The sequence below is a fragment of the Prionailurus bengalensis genome, chromosome C2 (assembly GCF_016509475.1).
Source record: "Prionailurus bengalensis isolate Pbe53 chromosome C2, Fcat_Pben_1.1_paternal_pri, whole genome shotgun sequence".
Classification (NCBI taxonomy): domain Eukaryota; kingdom Metazoa; phylum Chordata; class Mammalia; order Carnivora; family Felidae; genus Prionailurus; species Prionailurus bengalensis.
Window position 1 is genome coordinate 55,535,504 of NC_057350.1, and position 27,017 is coordinate 55,562,520.

The window sequence follows — 27,017 nt, forward strand, 5'->3', positions numbered from 1 at the left end:
TGAGGTGGTTAAATGGAAGTTGTGAACAGAGCTTCAATTACAGTTCCTAACAGAGTGGTAATGGTGAGAATATAAAAAAAAAAAAGAGAGAGAAAAGCAACAGCTGAACATCTTAGAGGATCTACTGTTGTTGAACTCAAAGCTTTACTATATAGAGGAAGAGTGCCTTACAAAATTAAGGGTTAGAACACTATGTATTATGGCAAAAAAGATGATATTATGCTTTTTACTAGGTGAGTGTGGAGCCCTAACAGTTTGAGTGAAAACACCTGGGGGTGATTAGAAATGCAAGTCAGATTTAAGACTAGAAATAGAAACTGAGACAATTATATGAAAGCAATTTTTCTCAGACTTGAATAATACATAACTCTCCTTTGGGGTGATAATTCTCTTGTATTCCTAGTATTGGCTTAAGTGTTTTTTAGTACAGAATTACTTGTTTTTTAAGCTACTGGTGACACCTTCCATGTGGTATGTCACTTGATCTTCAGTTCATAAAAATATGTCTGCCCTGTCCTTATTTAAAAAAAAAAATGTTTATTTTTGAGAGAGAGAGCATGCAAGCGAGCACTAACGGGGGGTCTCATGTTCTCCCCTGAATGCCCACTCTTTCTGGCAGAAGTCTAGCATGTATCACGTTTAGTGTAACTGCATATGCCTTTATTTCTGCTGGACTGCACTGTGTGGGACACAGATGGATTTTTGCCTTGTGCTCATAACACTAGCAAGTTAGCAAAGTGCTGTACTAATGAGCACTAAGCACATTCCCTGGGTAAGTATCTGAAAATACTTGACATAAAGAAGGAGATTAAAGGAGAAAGAAGTTGGGGGTGGGGGCAGCCATGGAACCACATTCTGTATTCTTGTGAGCACCTGTTCTTTTGTTACCATAAGCAAAGTAAGTCCATAGCCCTGTTTTCTTTGAAAGAAGAAATTTTCTCCATTTCCACATTCTTCAGCTTGCATTTAGCCATTTTGCAGATTCCTTCCCCTTTTGCCTTGCCTTGCCTTGCCCTTCCTTTCCTTCCTTCCTTTTTTTTTTTTTTTAAAGGTTTATTTATTTGAGAGAGAGCACAAGCTGGGGAGGGGAAGAAAGAGGGAGAGAGAATCCCAAGCAGGCCCTGTGGGGGACTCAAGGAGGTGGGGCTCCACTTCATGAACCATGAGGTCATGACCTGAGCCAAAATAGAGAGAGATGAACGCTTAACCGACTAAACCACCCAGGCACCCCCAGATTCCTTCCTCTTTTGAATCTATTATTACAAGTCCTTCTCAATTTGTAAATAGGAAAAGAATAGTGTTGACAGTGAGAGAAGTTGACAGGAGAAGGGGAAGAATTTTCCCTGGCCCCAGATGTGATGGATCCAGATCTGGAACACCCACAGCTCCTTTCTCCAGGTCTCCTGTTAGGAGAAAGGCTAGAAAGACAATAGAAGGTAAGGAGAGGATGGTAGAATGTGAAAAAATACATGTACCTACCAGCATAGAGCCAGGCATTTTATTTCATAAAGGTGTCGTAAAGATTAAGAAATTATTTGTATCCACCACTGCCCCCAACCGCCATTTTACGGGTGAGGAAACTGCTCCTAAACTGGCATATCATCAAAGTCCTGTAACTAGTACATTTTGGAGCTGGAAGTAAAAACCTAGGCCTGACTGCAGAGCCCAGGCTCTCCCCTGCCTCCTGCCAGAACACCTACTGGTACAAGACTCAGGTGCCCCACTATAAAAGCCTGCCACTCTTATGTGGGGCCTTACCCCTACTCATCTGAATACAAAGGTTGCTGTGCCTGCCAAGAAGGATGCAGGCTCTGTGCCCAAACTTCTTTTCGGCTCTTCAGAAGGACAAATGCCCCCATTTTCCCACATGGGTTGAAAATGGTACCTTTGTACTCACATTAAGCCTTTCATCAGAGGCTCTTACCCTGTGAGATTAAGTTCAAGGTGGCTCACTGAGTGCATTCCCTTGCCTCCCTGCTCTTAGAAGAACCTGGTGTTCAGACTGAGCCCTGGGTGCACACCAAGTGTATTCTGTGGCTCCAGAGACCAAAACGGCAAATGGAGAATCCTCAGATATGACAGAGAGAGCATGGCTTCCTATTACATAGTATGAGAGTAATAGTCTCTTGGAGCCTAAGCATGTGCCCAGGGTTAACACATGTGCTTCCTTAGAGCTGTTAACCTCTCCTTTGACACTCGACTCTTCTTCAGTGGATCCTCCCAGGTGGTTAGTTCTCCCTGCAGAGGCTGCGGGTGCAGAGGAAGCACTTGGTCCCAACTGTGCTCATCCTCTATGTGGTTTTAGCCAAGTCTGTTAACTCCTACTACAGTGTATCTATCTCATGTGCCAGGAGGAGGCAGGCTAGCATTCCAAGAGACCTTCTACTTCCAAGATTCTAATCTGCTTTGGTAGGTGAGCTATTAGATAAATTAAGATGGTGTATCTTATGTCAGGAACTTTCTCTTCTGGAAACCCCAGGGGTGGGGAGGGGGCTTTCCTCTGAAATAACAAAGTGCTGCCAGAGACCACAGGTGATATATTTTTAATATGAGTAATTAAGCCAATTAGGGATTATTAGCCTATGCATATTTTGTGTTAAATCCTTTTTATTAGAATATAATGCAGAATTAGAAGTTTAATTGATATGTGACCTAGTGTTAAGCACTGTTTATGAATCTAAAGATAGTAAGTCTGATCATTGTAAATGTTAAGAGCAGACCTACATAAGCTTATTTTCATGGGAGAAAAGAGTCTTGATGCTTGATGGTTTTCTTAATTTTTTTTAGTTTTATTTTGAGACAAAGCGTGCACACAAGTCGGGGGGAGAGAGAGAAAACCCCAAGCAGGTTCCCCACTGTTGGCGTGGAGTCCAATATTGGGCTTGAACTCATGAGCCATGAGATCATGACTTGAGATGAAATTGGATGTTTAACCAACTGAGCCACCCAGGTGCCCTGGCTTTTCTTAATATTTTAAAAGGACATATAGTAAGCATGAGTAAAGTATATGTGGTAATTTTCTTAAGGTTTCTTGTTTGTTTTTAAACTAGAATGCTATGCCTTGCATTTTCTTTTCTTTTGATTTTCAAACATGTATCTGTCCTTTAAAACTTACCTCCACTCAGAAGCTTGATTTATTTGTGTGGTTTGTATGCAGTTGATGTTTATTTGGGTAATCTGAGGTAGCAGAAGAGGAATATATTTAATCATCTAACCTTTACAATAAGGAACATTTGAAATGTCAGCATTTTATTTCAGGAACAGGTGAGCTATTGCACTATGAGGCTTTTATTTATTTATTTACACCATGTGTCTTTCTGAAAAGGAATTTGAAATAGCTTAGAAAAGCTTATAATAAGGGTAAAATAGTAAGAAAAAAATATGAAAGATGAAACAGAGTAAATATTCCAACCAGAAGAGTCAACATAGCTGCTATGATGGAATATAAGCCTGTGTCTCAGATTCTTGGAAGCAGGAAAAGGCAAGAAACAAATTACATACTTCTTAATATTCAAAAGCAGGGATCAAGTTCTTCTGGTTCAAAACTCAGATCTCTAATAGAGTACATTATATAAAGGACATTGGTTTAATCCATTCAACAAATACCTAAGTACTTACTATGTAGTCAGATCTGGGTCAGGTGTTGGAGGCAAAGCTATGTAGGTATGAGTGCTCTTCTCATGAAGCTGTGTCTATGGGTACAATACAGATCAAACCTATTTATAACCAATTACACTTTTCTTTTATGCAGTTTAATGAAAGTAGCAATTCCTAAGCTCCTAAATTAGCTTAATTTTTTCTCTGACTCCCCAACTGAGACCTGAAAGCTGAGTAGGCACAAACCCAGTTGAGGGGACAGAAGAAGTGGCTGGATAGGTTGGAGAAATGGCAGAAAGTTGTGTGTCTGGAGGAGGCGGTACAGACAGGAGAGGCCAGGAGAGGCAGGTGATGACAAGGTAAGCTTTACTTTATCAAAGTAAAAAATGTGGGTCTAAGTAGACAGCGTTTATTTTTCATTTTTATTTATTTTGAGAGAGAGCATGTGCATGCAAATGCAGGGAAAGGGCAGAGAGAGAGAGAGGGAGAGCCAGAATCCCAAGCAGGCTCCACACTGTTAGCGCACAGCCTGACGTGGGGCACAAACCCAGCACCCACAAGATCATGACCTGAGCTGAAGCCTAGAGTTGGATGCTCAACCAACTCAGCCACTCTGGAGCTCACAAGTGGGGGAGAAATATTTATTTCTTGAGAAATATTGGCCTTTATTTTAAAATTACTATGCTCAAGAAATTACATGCTTTGTCTTCCTTTTTTCAAGTAAAACTTGACAATCCTTTGTCAGTTCCCAAGAAAACTTTAAAAAAAATTTTTTAAATGGTCCATGAAACCCCAAAACCTGGGAAACATTGGTCTACATAGGACCCTCAACAATTATGGCTGGAGAGACATGAGAAGAGTAAAAATTTGGAGTTGAAGCATAGTGTAGTGGCAGGATTTCCTCATGGGACTGAGGAACACATAAACCATGGCTACCCTGGACAGTTACTCAGACTGAACAGTGTACTGAGCACCTAGCTCATGAAATAAGTGGAAAATGAAATCTGATCCTCATTCCTCTTACTGAATAATGTATCGTGGTACAGGGCAGTGTCTTCTTGGAAGAAGGGAGGCTTTTTTTAGGAAGACACTGGCCAGTGGTAACACATACTGTCTTCCAGTGATCTAGCTTGATCCAAAGATAGAATTTAAACCTGTAGGAGTAGATACATGGCATGAAGCTAGAATACCTGTTACACTTTTTCTGCCAGGTATATTTTTTAATGTGTACAACTGTTCTTCATTACCCTCTAGTAGGGGTCTAAAGTGCTAGCTGTTGATGATTAAAGATGGATCTATGTGTTTTAGAAATTAAGTTGGCAAGTGGAAGCATGAGTAGCAGTGAGGGAAGAAGAAAATATTGTGTCCTAGTCATTGAGTTAGATACTTTAGTAATTTTACATGATTGTACGTAAGTTTGCCCATAGAATCCTGACGAGTCCTGTCCTTGAGAGGTAGCATATGATCCAAGGAGACTGCTTCTTGAGAAAAGTGGTAGCTTTAACTATTCTCAACTTTTAATTTAGACTTCACTGGAGCAATCTTTTTCTCAAGACCTCACAATAAAAGTAGAGATGGTTCTAGTCAAAAACTTTTCAGAGAGGGTATAGCCAGTTATTATCAACAGCTCTGAAAAGAAAAAAAATCTTAACCAAAAGGTCTACTTTGGCTAACATGGACTACTAAATATGCCTTCTAGGATGAATTAGCTGCAAAATGCATCCAGGGGTTATAGGGGAAATTGACCTGCTCTATGGAGTGTTTTTTTTTTAATATTTAATAATTGACCAATTATGTTGGAGACTGTGCAGAAAACATGGACTTAGTTAATGTTTAGTAATTCTTGGAAATAAGCAATTGCCAAAATTATTTTTTCCAACATATTTTTCTTTATATTATATCAATTCATTTTCATTGTAGAAAATTAGAAAATACAGATTAAAAAAATCATAACTTTATCCTGTAAAGAAACAGTGGTAACATCTTAATCATGTTCTCAAATATTTTCTACCCACATATAGTTTGTGTATGTATATTTTTACCTAAGGTGTCAGTTGTGGTGACCCTGCCTTTTACAGCCTACCTCAGATCAGCTGGTACCCCTCCTACCACTCCCCAAGTTAAGTGGGAAGTTTAGTGCATGACTAAGATTTCTGAAATTGCTCAGGGACTTCGTCAACCTTGATTATCATTTCTTTATTTTGTAGATGCTTCCCTAGGCTTACTTGGCCTGCAGCTGTTTTTCCTCATTCTTTCCAAAACACACAGAATATTACAGGGCAGCATCAAGTCCCTTTGGCATCTGAACACCTTGTTACTTCACTCTTTCTCTGTTCCTTACCTAGTTTGTTCTTTATGTCTTCGCACACCCCAAATTGCTGTTTATTATTTCTTATTCACAGTGGCTTAGGAAAAGGCCTCGATAAGGTGGTTGCATAGGGGATTTAGAGCCTCAGGGCCTGGGTAGCAAAGTGGCAAAATCCCTAAAGGAATTGTAGTGGTGCATAGTAAAATACTAAAAAAAAAAAAAAAAAAAAAATCCACCATAGACTGTATTTGACTTTAAAACAAAGAATGGGGCCATGCTACTGAACAACCCCTCCCCCGCTTAACTATATTGTTAAGAATAGATTTCAGCAAATTTGGACACTTAACAACCATCAGATTCTTTTTCTGTTATCTGTTTATGATAATTAGATTATCAGTGAGGGTACTCAAACTGTCTTGTAGGTGATTTGCAGTCTGAATTCTGCCATGCATACTATAGCAGCCATGAAAATACTCAGGTCTCCTGCTGTGGGGAGCATAACTGACTGCTAGTGCCAGCTGCTGCACCTCTGGACACACAGCCTCATTCACCCTGACATCCTGCTTCCTATGGCTACTTCCAGCCAGTCACTGAGCACGGCTAGGAGTATTAATGCAAGTCCTTGGTTGCAACATGAGTGACTCCTGGATGAGTGACTTTAGTATAGGAACTCCCTATCAAATTGGCTAAAAGTTTCTTGAAACCCCATTGTAAACCAAACCCTTCCCACCTAATCTTTCTCTCTCCTTCCTTGGCTCCTTCATAAATGTCAGAACTTCCTCATGGCCTTGAGGTCCTTCCTGCCTTCATCAGCCCTCTTCTCCTTTCCTTCATGGGTATGTCCCCCAATAAATCCGCAATAATCCTGTCTTGGCATCTGCTTCTCCAAAGTACCCCAAATATTCTGTTTAGTAAGCGACCATTAAGAGTCCTAAAACCTGTTCATGCAAGTTTGGGGAAGTACCAGAGTACTTGTCTCATAGGTACTCAAAGTTCCTTGCATGACAGGTTTACTTAGAGGGAGACACTGAAGTATTCTTGTGTTAACTGCTCTTGTAGGTATAAGCTTCCATTATACCCCTGTTCGTGCAAGAGCAGACGTGTCTGTAGTTTTCACCACTGAAAATCTATTTTGAGCACCTCTTACGCTAGTTAGCAAATCCTCCAATGCTGCTGGAGCTAGTTGTTATCATTGAAGCCCTTGCCGGTGTTGCTTCTACAGCAGGTCACCTGAAGGACACACACTGCACAGGGTTCTTCAAATATTAACTAGCCACCCCTGGAGGTAGATTAAATCAGTGCATACACACACATCCTATGGTCTATGCCTAAGTATTTTAAAGTAAATTACAGAGTAATGTGAACTTTACCCATGTCAGCAAATGCACCATATCAAATGACTGCATAATTGTCAATGGCATGAATATCCCAGTTATTTTAATCAATTCTACAAGAGTGGGCATTTTGGGCTCCTAATTTTTAACTGTTAGTGTCTGATTTAGCAAAGCCTTTCAGTGTACTTTGGGCATTGTTCAACTTTTCACAGACTAATTTTTAGAGGTGGAAAAAAGCATGCCCAATTTTAAGATTTTTTGATATTCATTGCCAAAAAGTCACCCAGGAAGTCTGTTTTAATTTACAGTCCAACCATTACTATATGAGTAGGCTTCTTTTTCCCTTATTTTCTGCATTTGAAGTTATGTGAAAAGTGTAAATTTTTAATTAAAAAACCAACAATTTAAAAAAAACCTTTAAGTCCTTCACTCTAGTTATAAAATAGAACTAAAACTCTCCTGTGTTTGTTGCTTCTCAACATTCCTCTCCATGCCTTTCCTCCCATAGGGTGGCAAATACAAAGCTAGTTGTGTGAGCAGTTCCAGGACAAGATAAACCCAATAGTTGCTGGGTCTTAGGCTTCTGCTTCCTGGGAGTTTACAAGAGGACCTTCTGGTGTATTCAGTGGGGGAGGCCATGCATGTGTTCTAGGAAATCTGAGCTCACTACACTCTGAATTTGGAAGGATTGTAGTGTAAAACAGATACCAAACACGAGCAGTGGGAGTGAAGTGGACTGCCCTGGGTTTCTTGCTTCGAAGCTCACCATGGCCTTGTTCCAGCTTTCAGAACTAAATTGAAGCAGAATACTTTGGTGGGGTGAAATAAATGTCCACATCCATTTTAGGCAGCAAAACCTGGAGGAAAGAACAGAACATTTATGAGCAAATTGTCAAGATCACCACATTCTGATATGGGCCGGGCTCTCCAGGGCATTCATCTAGGTATTTAAAAAAAAAAAAAAAAAAGACTAAACCAAAGCAGTGGGGTTCATGGTCCTATGTCCTGCAGCATGTCTGTCTAGACTTGCATTACTCCACTCTGGTCAAGTTTCCAGCTAGCATCTCAGGATGCCTGTTTGCTATCCTCCTAGGAATCCCTTCATCCTATTTGGAACTCATGCTGCCTGTATCCTGCCTTCCTTTTTCTTGGTTTATACTTTTATTTTGGTGGAACACATTTCTAGCAGCTTCTTGAGAAAGAGGATGGGTATTATATTGTGTGTGTGTGTGTGTGTGTGTGGGTGTGTGTGTGTATGTCTGTGAATGTCTGAAAATGTCATTCTACCCCCACAAAGTTTGGTAGTTTAACAATAATTATAGGTTACAAGTCATTTTCCTTTACATTTCTGTGTATTAGTTCATTATCTTTTTGCTTACAGTAATGTTGGTGCAAAATCTGAAGCCATTGTGATTCCTGATCCTTTCTGATCTGCTTTTTCTTCCTGGAAGTTGATAGAATCTTCTTTTCTGCCGGTGATCTGAAATTTCAAATGACTTTATGTAGCTATTTCCATCTACTACTTCTATTCAGAAAACTTTTTTCCCAGTAATAGCAGTTCGAGTCCTATTTTTCTGGGAAATTTTCTTGAACAATTTTGTTTTATGCTCTGTTTCCTCTTTTTTTCCTAGATTTTCTGGGGCTGACATCCATTTTTTTTTATTTCTTTTTCTCCTATTTTCTGCCTCTTTGTACTTTTGCTCTACTTTCTAGGAGACTTCCACGACTTTATCTTCTAACCCTCTAATGACTACACTTCTGTTATGTTCTCAATTCCAAGATCTTTTCTGTTTTCTTAAATTTTTATGACATCCTGATCTTCTTATATGGATGCAGCATTTTCTTATTTCTCTCAGGATGATGATGATTTCATTTCATTTGATTATGTTGATTTCCTTCTTCTCCAACTCCTACGTTCTTTAGCTACTCCAAGATGCCTTTTTGTGAAGGAAATTACTTTTTTTTTTAATTTTTAATTTCTGTCTTCCATCATAGGAGCTCTCCTCAGATATTTGATAATATCTGAGTATCTTCTTAATATTTAGTATGGGAGATCTAGAAAGCTCTTTAGAAGCTCTGAGAGCTTAAAGTATGGGCCATGCTAATCAACTGAATTCACTAGAGTGTGATCAAGATTGGTGGTGGGGGAAGATCTTTTACTCAGCTTTAGGTGTACATTTTTAAAAAAATTTTTACTGCTTGTTTATTTTTGAGAGATAGAGACAGAGACAGAGTGTGAGCATGGGAGGGGCAGAGAGAGAAGGAGACAGAGAATCTCAAGCAGGCTCCGAGCTGTCAGCACAGAGCCCAATGTGAGGCTCAAACTCATGAACCACGAGATTATGACCTGAACTGAAGCCAGATGCTTAGAAGACTGAGCCACCCAGGTGCCCCAACGTTAGGTGTACATTTAATCACTTACTCCTGACTTTTACCCTAACTCTATTGAATGCCAGGATCATCAGTCCAGACATCTTGCTTTTAGTTTCTCCAGAGAACAAGCTTCTAGATTTTCCTCAGAATTGGGAGGGGCAGTTGCTCAGCAAAATGGAGTAAGAGAAGAAATCTGCAAGGTTTAACTTCTTAAATAGTATAATAGAGTCTGAGTCCATTTTTAAGAATCTTTGACAGCTGAGAGCTGTCAAGCCCCAGTTTAGTCCTTCCCCACTGCCTTCTATTTAGGCAAGCTGACAAGAAATCCATGGCACTGCTTCCTTTGGCACTGGAGAGGAGTTCAAACAATTCTGGGAATGAATTCTCCTGTAGCTCCACCCCCTAACCATGATAAAAAACCGGAACCACTTGCCCTCACTCTCAAGACACTCAAGCCAGTTCTAGATCATTTTGGGTACTGTACTGTTCTGCCCAGAAAGTTTCATGATCTAATACAATTTTTTCTACCTCTTAATGTGTGCATGGTGTCATCATCTGGACATCATCTGTTCACTGGGTGTCTTAGACTGCTTGGGCTGCTGTAACAAATTGCCGTAGACTGGGTGATCTAAACAAACACACAAACAAACCAACAAAAGCAGTTATTTCTCATAGTTCTGGAGGCTGGGAAATCTAAGATAAGGTCCTGGCAGATTCAGTGTCTGGTGAAGGCACTCTTTCTGGTTTGCAGAAGGCCATTTTCTTATTGTATCCTCATACGGTGGAAAGTAGAAAGGGAGAAGTATGCTTTTTCCTTATGAAGGCACTAATCCTATCCTGAGGGTCCCATCTCCCAATACCTTACATTGGGTATTAGGGTTTCAGCATATGAAATGGTGGGCATGCAGGTGGATAGAAACATGCAATCTACAACAGAGAGGGCCCAGACCATCCATATTGCATAACTATAAGAAATAGCTTTCAGAAATTTTCTTTTCTTATTCTTCCTTTCATTACCAGTTCCAAAGACAATTCTATGTTTTCTGAGCACTCTGTAGTATAAATTGATTGGCTCTCACATTTCCCCAGTACTAGCTAGAGATTAGTTTTCTTGGGCCTACCAAATCAGTTCATATTTACCCACATTTCTCTAGCTTCCAAAATTTTACTATATTCACCCCCCTCCTGGTTTTCTGATTTGTATCTTTCTCTTTTTAAGAAAATCCTTTTCTAAATTTTTATTGACTTGAGGTAAGAAACAAAATTAAAAAACATGTGTTGAAGTTGCTATCTTAACCCGGAAGTCCTGGGTGGCTCATTTATTCACACCTTGTCAACAATGGTTGTTACCTTTTTATTTATTACTGAATTCCCTAAATATATTCTGCATTTAGTTCTAATCATTCTGGCAACTCAGATTATCCACATTATTGAAATATGATCTGGTTCACTCTTCATATGACAGTTTACAGTACAATTTCATGATTTATGGCAGATTCTTAAATTCAGCCATTCAGTTTACTCTAAGTTTGCTTCTTCCTATTTTTAGTAGCACTCCATTGTAATGCAAATGGAGGCTTCTACCAATATTCTAGAAACAAGTTGAAATGAAAATGAATTAACTATACCTGTCTCCGTTGCATTTGTGTGAGGGCAATGGAAAGACAACCAATTCATGGGTGTCTGTTTAAAATAAAAGCCACTTTTCTTCCCTTCTAAGTTATGAAAATTTGAGCCATCTTTTGAACAAATTTAGCAATGATTTAAAATTCTTGGTTTTACATGCCAGGTTTAAATTAAAATTTCAAAATGCCGTTGTTAATTTTAAAATAATGATTTGATCAAATAGTAACCCTATTTTTTCAAAATTGATTTATAGGTTGGTAAGATTTCTTTTAATTAAAAAAAAATAATTCGAGTTAATTTCACAGTAAAAAGCATTTGGATGAAAATTAGTCCCTTCTTTCCATAAAGAGCAGAGTCTTAGACTCCCCTCTAAGAGGCAGGGGGTCAGATTAAATTTATTATGTAGGTTTTGAAAAATGATCTGTGTGAATGCAAGCATGTATATAAGTATGTAAGCTTTTTTTTATTACTAACAAGAGCATACTATTTCTGCTGTTCTGAACTTTATTTAACCATATATTTCTGATGATTATACTATATCAGCACATTTAGATCTCCCTTATACTTTTATTATTTTTTGTGGAAATCAAATAAATACAGGGAAAGGCACAAAATACATATAGTTAAATGAATCAGCACAAAACAAAAGCCCATCAGGTTAGCCAAGCAACAGAACATTCCTAACCCTTCATGTCCCCTCCAAATCACCCCCATCTCTCTTTCCCTCAAAGGAAATCTCTTCTGAACTTTTATGATCATCCTTTCCCTGCTTTTCTTTAGTTGTACTACTTAAGTGTGTATCCTTAAACCTTATAGTTTAGTTTTGCCCATTTAGAATTCTTTGCCTCTGTTAGAATTTCAGACAAGTGGAGTTGTGCAGTATGAATTGTTCTTGTCTGACTTACCCAGTACTTTCTATTTGTCCCATCTATTTTATGTTCTATTTTATGTATTTTCCTCCAAATGTCCTTCTTTCTGGCCTTTACTTCAAATTTATTGATCTATTTTTTTTGTTTGTTTGTTTACTATCCTGGAGGTTACACATTCTTTTGCAGTTCTCCTGGTTAACCACGGATTATGATACACATTGTTGGTTCTTAAAGCCTCATATTAATTGTATTTTACTTTACTTGAATCTTCATGGACAATTCAAGGACCTTAGACTCCTTTTAGTTACTTCAATTCCTTTAGCCACCTCCATACGTTCAAGTCATTATTATTATATTCTTTAATTCTGTCTGTACTTTTTTAATTGTTTTATTGTTTATTATTTTTGAGAGAGAGACAGAGACAGAGAGACAGAGAGACAGAGAGCAAGCAGGGAAGGGGCAGAGAGAGAGGGAGACACAGAATCAGAAACAGGCTCCAGGATCTGAGCCCTCAAGCCAGAGACTGACACGGGGCTTGAACTCACAGACTGCGAGATCATGACCTGAGCTGTAGTTGGCCGCCCAACCGACTGAGCCACCCAGGTACCCCTAATTCTGTCTGTATTTTAAACGTTATCATCTTAAGTTCACCTACTTAAGTTTGCCCCATATTCCCCTTTTCATTGCTCGTCATTCCTTCCTGAATCTTAGCTTCTACCTGGTATCATTTTCCTTCTGCCTGCGAAAACTGCCTTTAGTATTTCTTTTAGTGCCGATCTACTGGTTACAAATTCTATTTGTGTATCTTAAAATTAATTCACCTTATTTTTTATTCTTCATTCTTGAAATATATTTTTGCTAGACTAGTGATTCTAGGTTGGAAGTTATTTTCTTTTAGCACTTTGAAGATATTAATCTCTTTGGACTTCTGGTAACTCTGTTTAAAAGTTAGCTGTCTATGGGGTGCCGGGGTGGCTCAGTCGGTTAAGCATCTGACTTCAACTCAGGTCATGATCTCGCCGTCCGTGAGTTCGAGCCCCGCGTCGGGCTCTGGGCTGATGGCTCAGAGCCTGGAGCCTGCTTCGGATTCTGTGTCTCCCTCTCTCTCTGCCCCTCCCCTGTTCGTGCTCTGTCTCTCTCTGTCTCAAAAATAAATAAATGTTAAAAAAAAAAAAAAAAGTTAGCTGTCTGCTTAATTGTTATTTTGAAGACAATATGCTTTTGTTGTTGCTGCCTTTACTTCTGACTACTTTAAGATTTTCTTTGGTTTTTAACCTTTCACTTTGAGGTACATGGTTGTTTTCTGTTTAGGGTTTGTTGGGTTTCTTGAATCTGTAAATTAATGTCTTTCAGTTTTGGAAAACTTGCATCCATTATTCAAATAATTCTTCTTACCCATTCTCTTTTTTCCCCCTAAAGTTCCTCTTATATTGCTTCTTCTCACTGTTTCCTCTGTTTCTTACCTTTCTTTGTAATGTTTCCACTCTTTTGTTTCTCTTGACTTCATTCTAGGTAGATCTTTCTGACCAATCAATATTCCAGGATCCTAATGCTTTGACTACCTAAACAGCTGTTAAATCAATCTATTGAGTTGTTGCTAACTTTAGTTGTTATTTCCCAGTTCTTGTAGTTTGTTCCTTTATCATGGTTTTCAGTTTTCTGCCAAAATTCTCCTATCTTGTCCCCTTGAACAAAATAAGTGTGGTTATTTTAAAGTCTATATCTAAAAACTCCAACATCTGAAGTGCTCGTGAGTTTTATTTTCAGTTATTTCTGTTTGATTGTTACTTTGTCTCTGAGTGCCTGGTTATTTTTTATTGTGTGCCAGACTGTATTTGCAAAAATGTTACAGAAATAATTTTCAGCTTAGGATATCTTGTTGCAAAGAGGATTGATTGTTTTATTCTTTTAGTCATATGGGGTACTAATACTCTGGAATCACTTTAATTTCACCCACACAGTATAAGACTACTAATGCTACACGAGATGTGATAGTGATGCTTCTTTTGAATGATACTAAAGTACCTTCTATGCTAAGTGGGGAGATATACAATCAGATTTCAACGAGATCTGTGCTGGCTATTTAATACTTTGTACCAGGTAGTATGTTAAATGCTTTCCAAATATCATTAAGGTAATTCTTACAACAATGATTCTGAGATGGATATTACTATTATCTCTATGTTACAGATGTAAAATTAATACAGAAGAGTTGGACAATTTGGCCAATGGTAAGGGTTTTAAATGCAAAAGCCAGCTTTTCAATTTGGTTTCAGAGTCTCTGATCATTGTTTTTTTTTTTTTTAATGGTTATTTATTTTTGAGAGAAACAGAGTGTGAGCAGGGGAGGAGCAGAGAGAGAGAGGGAGACACAGAATCTGAATCAGGCTCCAGGCTCTGAGCTGTCAGCACAGAGCCCGATGTGGGGCTCAAACCCACAAACTGTGAGATTGGACCTGAACTGAAGTCGGTCACTCAACCAACTGAGCCACCCAGGCACCCCTCAGAGTCTCTGATCTTAACTTATGTGACAGAGTTGAGAATATTCTCTAAGGGGGCAGATTATTGTTTATGCCAGTTCCTCTTAGCTCCCTTAGCTCAGTCCCTGAATGCTTAGTGCATTAAACCAAAGGATAAACACTATTAATAGGATTATGTAACTGAAATTTTTTCCAGGGGCAATTTTGTGAATGGTCACCAGCTTAACTTAAATTGTCTTGGTGAGAAAGAATGATGTTGAGGTGAATTTAGACTTTAAGTACTGTATTATTCTGGGAAATGGCAAAATTTGGAATTATGTGGGCAAAGGCAATTAGGAGAGGCACTTATGACTTTGTCTAATGATTACAAAGTTTAAAATGCATGATCTGTCATTTTGGCAGTGGTGTTGGGTGTTTAGGAGAGAATCACAATAAGATTATCACATGGGTTAGGAGACTCCCTGAGAAAGATCCCAGTTTGTATAAACTCACTGCTGTCATTCAAAATTGGGAGGAAGCAGAATTGTGGGTTAAGTGTGGGGTCTCTACAGACTCTCTCGTGCTGAGAGCAGCAAGTATGGAAAAATGGCATCTCTTAGAACTCAGAATTTTTGCTTGATTTGTGTGTGGGATTTGTTTGTTGTGTTTCTTTTCACAATGACTGCTAGGGCTGTTTCAGCATGAATAGTCAGCTCGGTACCCAGAGAGTTTGACTAGCTAAGTTAGGAAGCAAAATGCTATACACTACAGAGGAAATTTACCCTGGCATAAATGTAGATCATTTAGTCAAATTGCTATATTCTCAACATGCTAAGGCTTCCCTGGGGAAGAAAAAAAAATGTCATAGGAACTTTCTTGTAAACACAAGTAAATAGAACTTATTTTCCAGCAAATCTAAAAAGCATGACCTAGCATGTGATTCAGGACCAGCCAACATGACCTTGGAGGGAAAGATATCATAAAAAAAGTAATAATAAGAGTGAGGCATGAAACCAATACTACAGAGGCTTTTATGAGTCAGAACTCCTGGTTGCAAGTGACAGAAACCAGATTCAAATCAACTTAATCACAGCCATCAAGAGAGGGGAAAGAGAGACAAATTACTGAATTTGGCTGATTTGCATATACTGATTGCATATCATTATAAATTTATACTTGTTGGAGATGGAGGGAGGGTCAAAATGTTTTCAGCAGACCTAAATGTACTTTGGAAGGCTCTGAATTTAAAGGCCAAAAAAAAAAAAAAAAAGAAAAAAAGAAAAGGGAATGTGTTGGCTCATGATACTGGAAACATCAGGCATGGCACTAAATCACACTAGGCTGGATCAGAGGCTGAAAAACACCCCTTTTGTCCTTGCATCAGCCAACCTGCCTTTGATCTCTGTTCCTCTCTTTGTGGGCTCCTTAACTCCTATAGAACATGCTTATCCACGTTGTTAGAGAAGGGAGACACCGGCATCTTTCACTCTAGATTTGTCAGGCCTAGGACAGGTGTTATATGAGTTAGCTACTGCTCCATGACAAATCATCCCCCACATCAGCAGTCCTTTATCATCTCACAGAGTTTTTGAGGGTCAGAAATCTGGGAGAAGCTTAGCTGGGGGGCTCTGGTTCAAGATCTCTCATGGCATTGTGGTTAAGGTGTTGACCAAGGCTGCAGTCATCTGAAGGGACTAGAGAAACTGCCTCCAAGCTCATTGACGTGGTTGTAGGTAGGAAGCTTCAGTTGCTTGTCATGTGGACCTCTCCACAAGGCTGCTCACACGGCATGGCAGCTGGCTTCCCCCAGAGTGAGTGATCCAAGTGAGAGAAACCATATGGAAGCCACTATACCTTTTAAAACCCAATCTCAGAAGTAATGCGTTGTTTCTGCTTGTTCTATCGGTTACACAGATCAACCCTAGTAGAGTGTGTGAGAGGACCAGACAAGAGTTTGAATACCAGGAATGGAGTGATGGCTGAGGGCCATCAGAGAGGCTCACTTCCACAGATGCTGCAATAGACAGGACTGTAAGATGGCCCCAGATTCTTGCTTCTCTCTATACACCTGTTGTGTAATTTCCTCCCCTAGAGTGTGGGCCATGCCTCTGAATATGATTGGGTAGTCAAGGCCTTGATTCAATTCATTATATAACAAAGGTGAATGTATTGTGCAGATGTCCTTAAGGTCCCATACCAGTTGATTCTGAGTTAACTATAAAGGGGATTATTCTAGGTTAGTCTGACCTAAGCAGTGAGTACTTTGACAGAGGGTCAGAGACTTGAAGTAGTGGAGATAGTCTCCTATTGGCTTGAAGAAGCAAACTGCCACATCACGGAGAGGGCTATGTGCCAGGGAATGGAGGGTGGCCTCTACTTGCTGTAGGCCTCAGTGCTATAGCTATAAGAAACGAGATTCTGCCAATGGTTAGTGAGCTTGGAAGAGGACTCCAGGCCTTAGATGAGACAGTGGCTCTGGCTGATACCTTGATCACAGCCTGGTGAAACCATGAGCACAAGATACATTTAAGCTGTGCCTGGATGGGTGTTGTTTTAAGCTGTTAAATTTGTTAGTAATTTGCTATGCAGCATAGAAAATGAATACAAATGCCCACCTTTGAAAGGTAAAGGATATGCAGGTGTTCTGTCAGTCTCTCTCCATATTGTGAACTTGGAAGAAGACTCCCCAAGGCAAGAAAGGTGCCAAGAAAGGAGGGGGATAGCAAGGACTGTAGGCAAACTGAACTTAGCCCTTGGAGTTTATTATAATCTTCCAAACTTGGAGATCTTCACCATTTCAAGGATGTGAATCATTGAGCAACAATGCTCCCCACTAATGTCTTAGACATTGTTCTTAATGTGGTCGGTATACCACTCATAAGGGAACTTTCTGGAGTGTTTGTTAAAATATAAACTCCTGGGCCTCGCTCTAGATGAAATGACTCAATTTCTATGGGGTATAGCTTAGAGATATGTATTAATAATTACATAGTTTTTTATTTTGAAAATTAGAAAAAAATGTGAAGTACAGTGAATGCTTATATGCCTTTCACCAAGAATCCTCAATTGTTATTTTATCCAATTTTATTTCTCATATACATATTTATGTATAATTTTGTTGGTGAACCATTTGAAAGATACAAACATCATAACATTTTACCCCTAAGCACTTTAGTACAGATCTCCTACAAATGAAGTTATATAATCATTTACTCTTACCACATTGACGAAATGAAACATTGATGTATTATCTAATACAGCCAATATCTTCCAGTAATTCTCAAAATGCCCTTTAGATGATTACTTCTTAAGGTTTGATCCATAAACCTGTAGCTTAGGCATCACTGTATTTTGACAAGAATGCAGTGATTCATATGCACATCAGTTTGAGAAGCCCCGTAGCAATTTTTTGATGGAATGCCTAATCAAGGATCACATTGCCTTTTGGTTACCAATGTTGTCTTTACTCTCCCCAGTCTTTAAACTAGAATAGTCCATGTTTTTTCTATTTTCAATTCTCTTTTTCTGCTACCTTCCGCCTTCCCTCCCTTCCCTCCATCTACCCTGAATTTAGAACCTCTTCTATGATTTTGAAAGTAGCCATGGATAAACTGTGTAAAGGTTCAATGACTGCCACAAATAAGACGTAGAAAAGCAAGGTGGCAAGTGATATCACTAGGATTTGACTGAAGTTTCATGAAAGATGTGGTACTTCTGTGGATCTTGAAATCACAGATGCTGACTGCAAGGAAAATCACTTGTGGGGATAAGCATGGTGCATTTGGGAAACTAAGTCTATCAAGTCACTAAGTCAGGAAACAAAGAACATCCTTTGAAAGGTAAGTTGTAGCTTGATTCATCAACAGTCAGAAATCTTCAGTAAAAAAATAATTTCCAGACTCACAGAAAAACGTGAGTAGGCTACTTAACTGTGGAAATGAAAATTATCTCTGTTTGGTGTAACTAGTGAGTTTTAGTTTTTAAGTGTACTTCCTACCAGTCTTTATAAAAAGGGATCATTGTAAAAGCCTGACTAGCATTATAAATTTCATACAATAACTTCCCATAACATTAAATATCAATCCAGCCCTCAAAGTCACCTCAAATAATGTACATTTCCATATCCTATTTTATTTCCCCATATTATTTTAATCTTCCCCCTATTATTGGACATTTAAGCTGCTTCCAGTTCTTCACTGTAACAAAAAGCCTTGTTCATACATCTATTATATTTCTGATTATTTTCTTGTAGTAGTCCTAACAGGGTTGCTGGGGCAGAACTTAAAATAGACTCAAACTGGGGTGTGTGCCCAGCTCACATCAATTCCCTCCGAGGCTCTGGCTGTGCTATCATTCTGTCTCTGTCCCTAAATCATCTGATCCAGGAATAGAGGACCTAGATTGAAGCTGACCACCACCACCTCCCTAAAAAAGTGAAGATTTGGAATCCTGACAAACAGAGGCAGAAAAGATAGGACCATCTCAGATAGGGACTTGGTGCAATGCCCTCAGGTGTCTGCAGCTGGGCTTTGACATTACACTATTCCTATTCCTTCCAGAAGCTGGTTTGTGCAACCCTTGCTTGAGTCATAAGCAATCTTAGACTTCTTTCCCCAAATCTATGTTTTGCTTGTTATTCTGAGTTCCTCTCTGTTGCTACCAAAAAAACAAAAAACAAAACAAAACATCCCAACTGATACTGATGGTGGATGGCATAGAGTTACATGTAACATACAATGATACCTAGAGAACCATAGTATTTGGAATCAGTCATTCAACCTTACCAGTTTGAGAGGCAGTGAGACACCCTGCTATGTTCTGGGAGAGAAATGTAAAAGCTCACGATAAGTGGTTGCCAAATATCTCATCAACCTCTTACCCTCATGCAACTGGACCTCTCCTTAGAGTGAATCTCCAGATGTTTGGATAACTGTTTCTGATATAAAAAGAACAGAGGCTGATGAGGCACCCTGGTGCCACAAATTATGTAGCTGGTTCTGGTCCAAGGTCACAGTCATTAAGTGGAGGTGATATGACTCAAACCTAGGCAATCTCACTCCATAGCCTTGGTTCTTAACCACTTCTTTACACTCCCTTGCCAAATTCAGCTAAGTCTCCTTTATATGAAAGAAACTAAAGCCAAATGTCCCCCAACTATAGAGATCCAGAGTTAGCAAATAAAAACACAAGATTTCCAGTTAAATCTGAATTCCAGATAACCAACGAATGATTTGCTTTAGTATAAGTATGTCCCAAATAATGCATAGGACATGTTTATAATAATAAAAAAAAAGTATTAGCTTATCTGAATTCAGATTTAGCTAGACATCTTGTATTTTTTCTGGCAACCTGTACACAGTCCGATATCATATCTTTTTTCATTATTGCTCTCGCAGTAACAAAAATGAATTTAAATTCAGCACATACATGCCACAAAGGGTACAGTGCAGAAAACATTTCAGAAGAACTATCAGAAGTTCAGATCTGCTGAAATCATTACTACATCAATACTCCCCAGGCAGTCTCTATTCAATGAGCTAGCCTAGGCGGCCAGCTTTCATTTCAAGTTTGATGGCTTGGTTAAGTGCGAACCATTGCTGAATGCTGTCCTGCACTAAGTGACATTGAATTTCAGCCCTTCTATCATTTGGAGGCTTTCTTGCTTTCAAAGTCTGCAAGAACTAGGAACATTAGTTTGGATATATGTATGTGTCTGGCCCACCTACCTCCCATTCTGTTCTGTTACTGGGGCTCAGAAGCATCTTCTTTCCCATGAGAAAGATTACTGAGCCAGGTTGCAGAATTCTTTAAAAACGCACATTGCTATCTGTTTTTGTAGGCCAGAGGAGACTGCAGAAGAGAGAGATACAGTGAAAATGGGATCCCTAAACTCAGCATAGTTAGGAGGAGTCACGCTGAAAGCAACTGATTGCAGACTCCAAGCGGGTGTGGTCAGAAATCCAAAGGCGGTGCAGTATTCAAGGCTCAGGAGAAAGTCAGACAAGCAGACATCTTTGGCTCAAATTAAACATGGAGTCTTCAGGAATTAAATTGATGAGCCAGCCTTTTTGTTTGTTTTTTACTTTTTTTGACATAAAAAACAAATTCCGTTCTTTAATTGCCATCAATGTTGCAATGGCTAAAGGCTAAACCAAGGAACTAGATGAGAACAAGGTGTGGATATTCACATATATATCTTTCAAGCCCTTGAAAATATCCCAGGATATGGTATTACTTTTGATCAACTATTTGGAAGGCATGGGGGAGACAAAATACTGCCATTTGGTTTTCCTACTCTTAAGTAGACTTTACAGAAGAGGTCAGGGAGCTAGTTAATTTGGGGATTCCAAAAGTTGCCAAGGATAGACATTCCTGTTATGTACTCAGAGAAAAAAAAAATGTGTCAATTATAGTCCCACAGAGACTAGTGTGAGTAAACTTAGCTGACCTACACGTAGAGTCTTTCCAGGAAAATAGTATCAACTTCAATTATTCACAACAGAGGGAATTTACTGCAGGCAGCCAGTTAAAAGAGGAATTGGAAAATCAAGAAGATGATAGTGAGAAACTGGGGCGCCTGCGTGGCTCAGTTGGTTAAGCATCCAACTCTTGATTTTGGCTCTGGTCATGATCTCATGGTTCATAGGATTGAGCCCCATTTTGGCCTTGTGCTGAGAGTGCAGAGCCTGCTTAAGATTCTCTCTCTCCCCCTCTTTCTCTGCCTCTCCCCCACTCACATGTTTTCTCTCTCTCAAAATAAATAAATAAACTTAAAGAAGATAGTGAAAAACTCATGGTACAGTAGGAAGTTGCTTCTGTGAAGGGAGGAGTTGATACTATGGGGTCCCAGGGATGAGGGTGCCTCATGGAAGCTGGAATCCTGGCAACTTTGCCTGTCAGGAGCTTGAGCCACAGAAAAGATGGAACTGGTGCCAGAAAAGTTGCCTAACATATTATTTAATCAGGTGCTGATCTCCTTATAACTTCTGTCCATATATTGTCTCCTCACTGGAAGAAATTTATGCAGTGACTGAGGCAGATCTGGATACTGAATGTGTATATAGCAAACCCTAACATAATTGCAATAAAAGCTCCTAGACTTTGAGAAAGGCTTTGCTTTCTTTAGCAAAGGATATTCGTTTCAGAAATTGTGTCTAGGTAGATCGGATAGCATAGAGTTTATGAAGAACATACTTGAGTTTTAGAGTCTATGATCAGGGATCCAGTATCTACACCAAGTTGTGCCTTCCAGTGTTCTATTAAGCAAATAAATTACATGAGAAAACTGCTTGTATACCATCAGAAGCCCATCAAGCAAGCAGTGAGAAGGAGGCTGAGCTGAACTGATTCCATCAATGCCTAGTCACGTGATTGAGAGCCTCTTGTGCAGTGAAGGCTTTCTGGTGAGCATTCACATGGAACATGAAAAAGGCAGCCATAAGAGTAGAGATGGAGGCTCTGTATAGACTCCACCACACAGTCTTTCCCTCATCAAAGCAAACCAGGCTATGCCACAGCTGAGCGCTCACTTTGTTAGCCTTAGAGATTGGCCCACATCTCTGATGTGGCATCACACTTAACAAAGAGAAGTTGGCTCCTTGCTGGATTATATGTAATTGCTTCTGCTATAGAAGGGAATTCTATTTCCCTCTTCCACTCCCTCCTGGGCATGCCTTTGCCAGAACTACCAACTGCAGTCTTACTGAATGCTTCATACGCAATCATTATCCCACCCAAATTGGCTGTGAAGGGAGTTCCTTGATCAAAAGCAAAGAAAGAAAGGGGTTCCTTGGTAGCTCAGTCGGTTGAGCATCCGACTTCAGCCAAGGTCATGATCTTGCGGTTCACGAGTTCGAATGAGTTCGAGCCCTGCGACTGGCTCTGTGCTGACAGCTCAGATCCTGGAACCTGCTTCAGATTCTGTGTCTCCTAATCTCTCTGTCCTTCCCCAGCTCAGGCTCTGTCTCTCTACCTCTCAAAAATAAATAAAAACATTTTTAAAAAATTATAAAAAACAAAACAAAACAAAGAAAGCCATGGACTAATTCAAATGTAATTCATTATTTTTTTCTATCAATGAAGCTGCAATCCTTCTAATATGGTAGAATGGTCTCTAAAAACTTAACACTGCAATCTTCCAGGACATCTTCTACCTGATGATATAGCTACTTCACAGAAGATTGTTTAGGCTCCAAACCAATGTTCTAAATAAGGAACTATTGGGGTGCCTGGGTGGTTCTGTTGGTTAAGCTTCTGACTCTTGGTTTCAGCTCAGGTCATGATCTCATAGTTTGTGAGTTAGAGCCCTGCATCGGGCTCTCCGCTGTCAGCACAGAGCCTGCTTTGGATCCTCTGTTCCCCTCTCTCTCTGCTCCTACCCCACTTGTGCTCTCTCTGCCTCTCTCGAAATAAATTAATTAATTAAATTTAAAAAAATAAATAAGGAATTATCTCCCCATAGTTAGAAGATGTGATCTAGGAACCATGGGCTGAGGAGAGAGTGAGGTGTCTAATAATTATAACAAAGCTACTCTCAGTTTTTACTCACTGTGGCTTTTAGTGTCCTTCATCTTTGTACTTGAGGGCTCGATGCAGTGGTACTTCTGAATTAGAAACTAAGACTGGTCATTGGGTTCTTCATGCCAGGGGAAAATGGCAGAAAAGTGGGATACTATATAGCTAGGGTGACTAACCATGCCTAGTAAGAATACTATGATTACTGCTGTGCAGTTAGGGATCCACTAAGTTCCTATCATATTCCTCCTTTCTTTTATGTTCTTGGTGGAAAAGGTTAGTGGGAGACCGTTGTCCCTATGTAGGTAAGACCACTAAGAATGGAAGCCATTCAAGAATCAAGGTTCAGGATACCCATCAGGGACATAGCTAAGGGACTAGCAGAAGGCAAGGAGATCACAGAATAGGCATAAATACCAGTTCTGGCTTCAGGAGAAGTGGCAGATAGAAAGAATATGGCCTGTTTCCTTGATTGTTGTGACATGACTTAGAAAAAAGCATCTTCTATCCATATTGTGTGTAAAGTGTGTTGTTGATGGTTAAGTATTCCTTTTGGACTATAGACTGAAGCAGAATTTGAGGGGGAATAAATATTATCCAAAGTAGAACTCCTCAAAGTGGGGAACTGCAGGCTGGTGCCAGTGTTTGAACTGTTTATTATTGGTTCATGATGCTAGAAGTATAGAAATAGAGTTTTTAAAATTACTGTTACATTTCTCTCAAGGTTTCTGTGCCTACTGTATATAATAATAAAAAAAAACAAGTGCTTCATTTTATGTTTAATTTCATTTATCTAGCAATTCATCTTTATTGCATTTTCCCAGTGAATTTGTCCATGACAGATTAGAAACAAAAATTTACTGTTCCTTTACTATAGATGGTTTGAGAAATGCCGATCTTGTTGAGCAGTGTCCTTGTGAAATCTATTATTACTCCTGGATGCAGCAGCTTGTGTAACTTGGACTGCTTCCCACAGAGAAGGAGGTAAGTAAGCTTGCCATTATTCAGAGAGTATTTGGGTGTTGGTACGTGAAGGCAGCTTTGGCTGTATGGAGATGTGTATGTGTGTTGGGCATCCAAAGGTACATGTATAGAAATATACCAATGAGCTGACTGTACATCTTATATTCTGTTGCTCTCTCTCCCTACCATAGCTGGCTTTTCCAAGAGTAGAAGTATGTAACCAATTCTTGGTCTCTGCAGTTTGGAAAGTAGAACTATCATATAGTTAGGTGGAAGTTGATTGGAACTGAGTCACTGTGTAACAGAACCCAAGAACCCAAGAACCGAACCCAGGCTTCCTGCTGTCAACTTTCCCAGCATTGTCTGGGCCTTTGGTCTTTTGAAGCTTGGAGATTCGTCCTTCAGTTCTGGAGTTCCCCAATGTCCTTCTGTCACGTTTCCTCTTGCTTAAGTCTTAAATCTATTGCTTGTCACTACAGGAGGTCTTGCAGTTTTAAAGGCATTTGATAAATATTGCCAAATTGCTTTCCAGAAAGTTAAGTTGTATATCAGTGTGTACCATCGCCAATGATATGTCTCTAAGCATCTTTTCCAGGACTGAATATTAAATGTGTGTGTGTGTGTGTGTGTGTGTGTGTGTGTGTGTGTGTGTTGTGTAGATATTCGTCTCTCTATCTAATCTTTGTCATTCTGCTAGGTTAGAAATGAAACCTTATTTAACATTTTTTTCATATCTTTGAATATTATTGAAGGTAAATTTTGGGGAGATTAGGTGTCAGGACACTTTTATATGCAAGTTATAGAAACCAGATTCAGATTAACTCAGGCAAAAAAAGAGATTTGGTTAGCACACATGAAATGGAAAGATACTGGGGTAGTCTATAGACTTGAATTAAAAAGTGTGAGAACCAAGGCCATGAGGACATGCTTATTGGCTAGCACTTCTCTCTGCTCTGGTGTACTCACCTGCTTGTTATTATACTCTCACCCTCAGCCTCTCTATGTACCCGCCACCCCCCACCCTCCCAGTCCACACCCCATCCCCCCACATTGACTGATTTCTTTCTGTCAAATGGTTCTTTTCATGTGGCAGGAGTTTATTGCTGTCAGTAGTTCCACATTCTCCCAGTATGGAAGCATTAGTGGAAAAAGATCTCATTTAAATTTCAGAAGTGCTTTGACCTTTCTTGGATCCCTTGTCCCCTCTTTGGATGGGTCGCCAGGATTTGCCATGCCTGGATTATTAGCCTATCCTTGGTTGGAATGGTAGAGTAGGACATTGTGGCCAACACAGATTAGCAGCACCACTCCCCTCCAGAACAAAATGAAGTGGTGAAGAAGCGTTCCTCTGAAGGCAGGGTATAGTTGGGCAGACAGAAATGTTCCCTACACATTTAGCAGAAGTTCTTGATTTTGAGGAGATTGATTACATGTTGATATGTAATGTTTAATAAAGACTAAGACAGCAATGGTATATAATTTATCATCCAACGTGGGGCACTATGAAAGAAGCTACTACTAATCATTAACAGAATGCACAGTTAATCCTATTTGGAGAGCTAAGCAAGTGGAAGCAGAGAGGGCACTTGGAATTACTACACTAACTTCTTTCCTAAACTACACATGGTTTTACAATCACTGTTGACCACTTGCTAAGAGAAAACAACTTCCTGCAATCAGGGCCAAAACTGAAATGGTCAAGATTCAAAAAGGCTAAAGCTACACTGGAGGGAACCATTTGCTCCCTGATAGCTCATTCTCTGGGGAATAACCTAGGGGTCGTGAATCACTGATGTCACTTGTGAAGTTTCATAGTAGAGTAGTGGTCAATGGAAGGCCTCAAAGTCATGAGCCTGATGTAGTTTAAAGTCCTGGCTTTGCCATTCACTAACTGATGTTGAACAAGTTATTTAACCTCTCTAAACCTCAGTGTCTTCATCTTAAGATGGAAATTACAATACCTCATATGATTGTGTTTAGATTTACAATGTGTATAACATTACTATATGCTTACTAGCACTGTGATGTTAGCTGCTAATATTACCAAAAGAAGTAACAAATGCAGAAGAGAGAAAACTATAGTTTATTTTGTCTTAGCAGATAGGACCTCCTAGTAAACTTTGGTCATAAGGGTTCTTTTATCCATCTTTATTTATTTACATAATCTTCTCTCCTGACTTGCCAATTCTCCTCACCCAAGATCCCCACAAATGTAGACAACATCCTATTTTATGGCAAGAGAGGAGTAGCTGAATGTCCCCATGTGGTTTAAGAATGTCTTTGGGTTTGTCACTTGTGTCACGGGGATTTTTCAAAAATGATTTCAGTATTGGTAAGGGGAATCTGGTTCGCAGGATTTTTATTTCTTATTTTTTTTAAGTTTTTAAAAATATTTTATTTTATATTTGCATGTGAGAGAGAGACAGAGAGAGAGCACAAGCAGGGGAGGGGCAGAGAGATGGAGACAGAATATGAAGCAGGTTCCAGGCTCGCTGTCAGCACAGAGCCTGATGCCAGGCTCAAACTCATGAGCAGTGAGTTCATGACCTGAACTGATGTTGTACACTTAACCAACTGAGCTACCCATGTACCTCACAGGACTTTTAAAGTCAGTATGCAGTGAGAAGGAATAGCAGTAGATATCGTCCCAGATACAGATCATGAGGTAAATGTGTTGGGAATTAGGGTCACAAGTAGAGGTAACAACAGGGTCAAGGAATGCTGTTCAGTTTGTAGGCATGGGGAAAGAAAGAAGCAGAGCTGGGCTGGGTCAGGAGAAGGGTTAAGGTCTAGAGAAAGATAAGAGGGGACAGAATTGAGACAGGAAGGAATTACCAGAAGATAGGTTGATAGAGGGGAGAGCAGATGAGAGAATGCATATTTCTCAAAGAAGGTAGTGGCTTCTCATCCTTACTCTCCGAAGATCAGCTAATGCAAGGAGAAGCAGTCTACATTGCACAGTAAATTGTGCTGG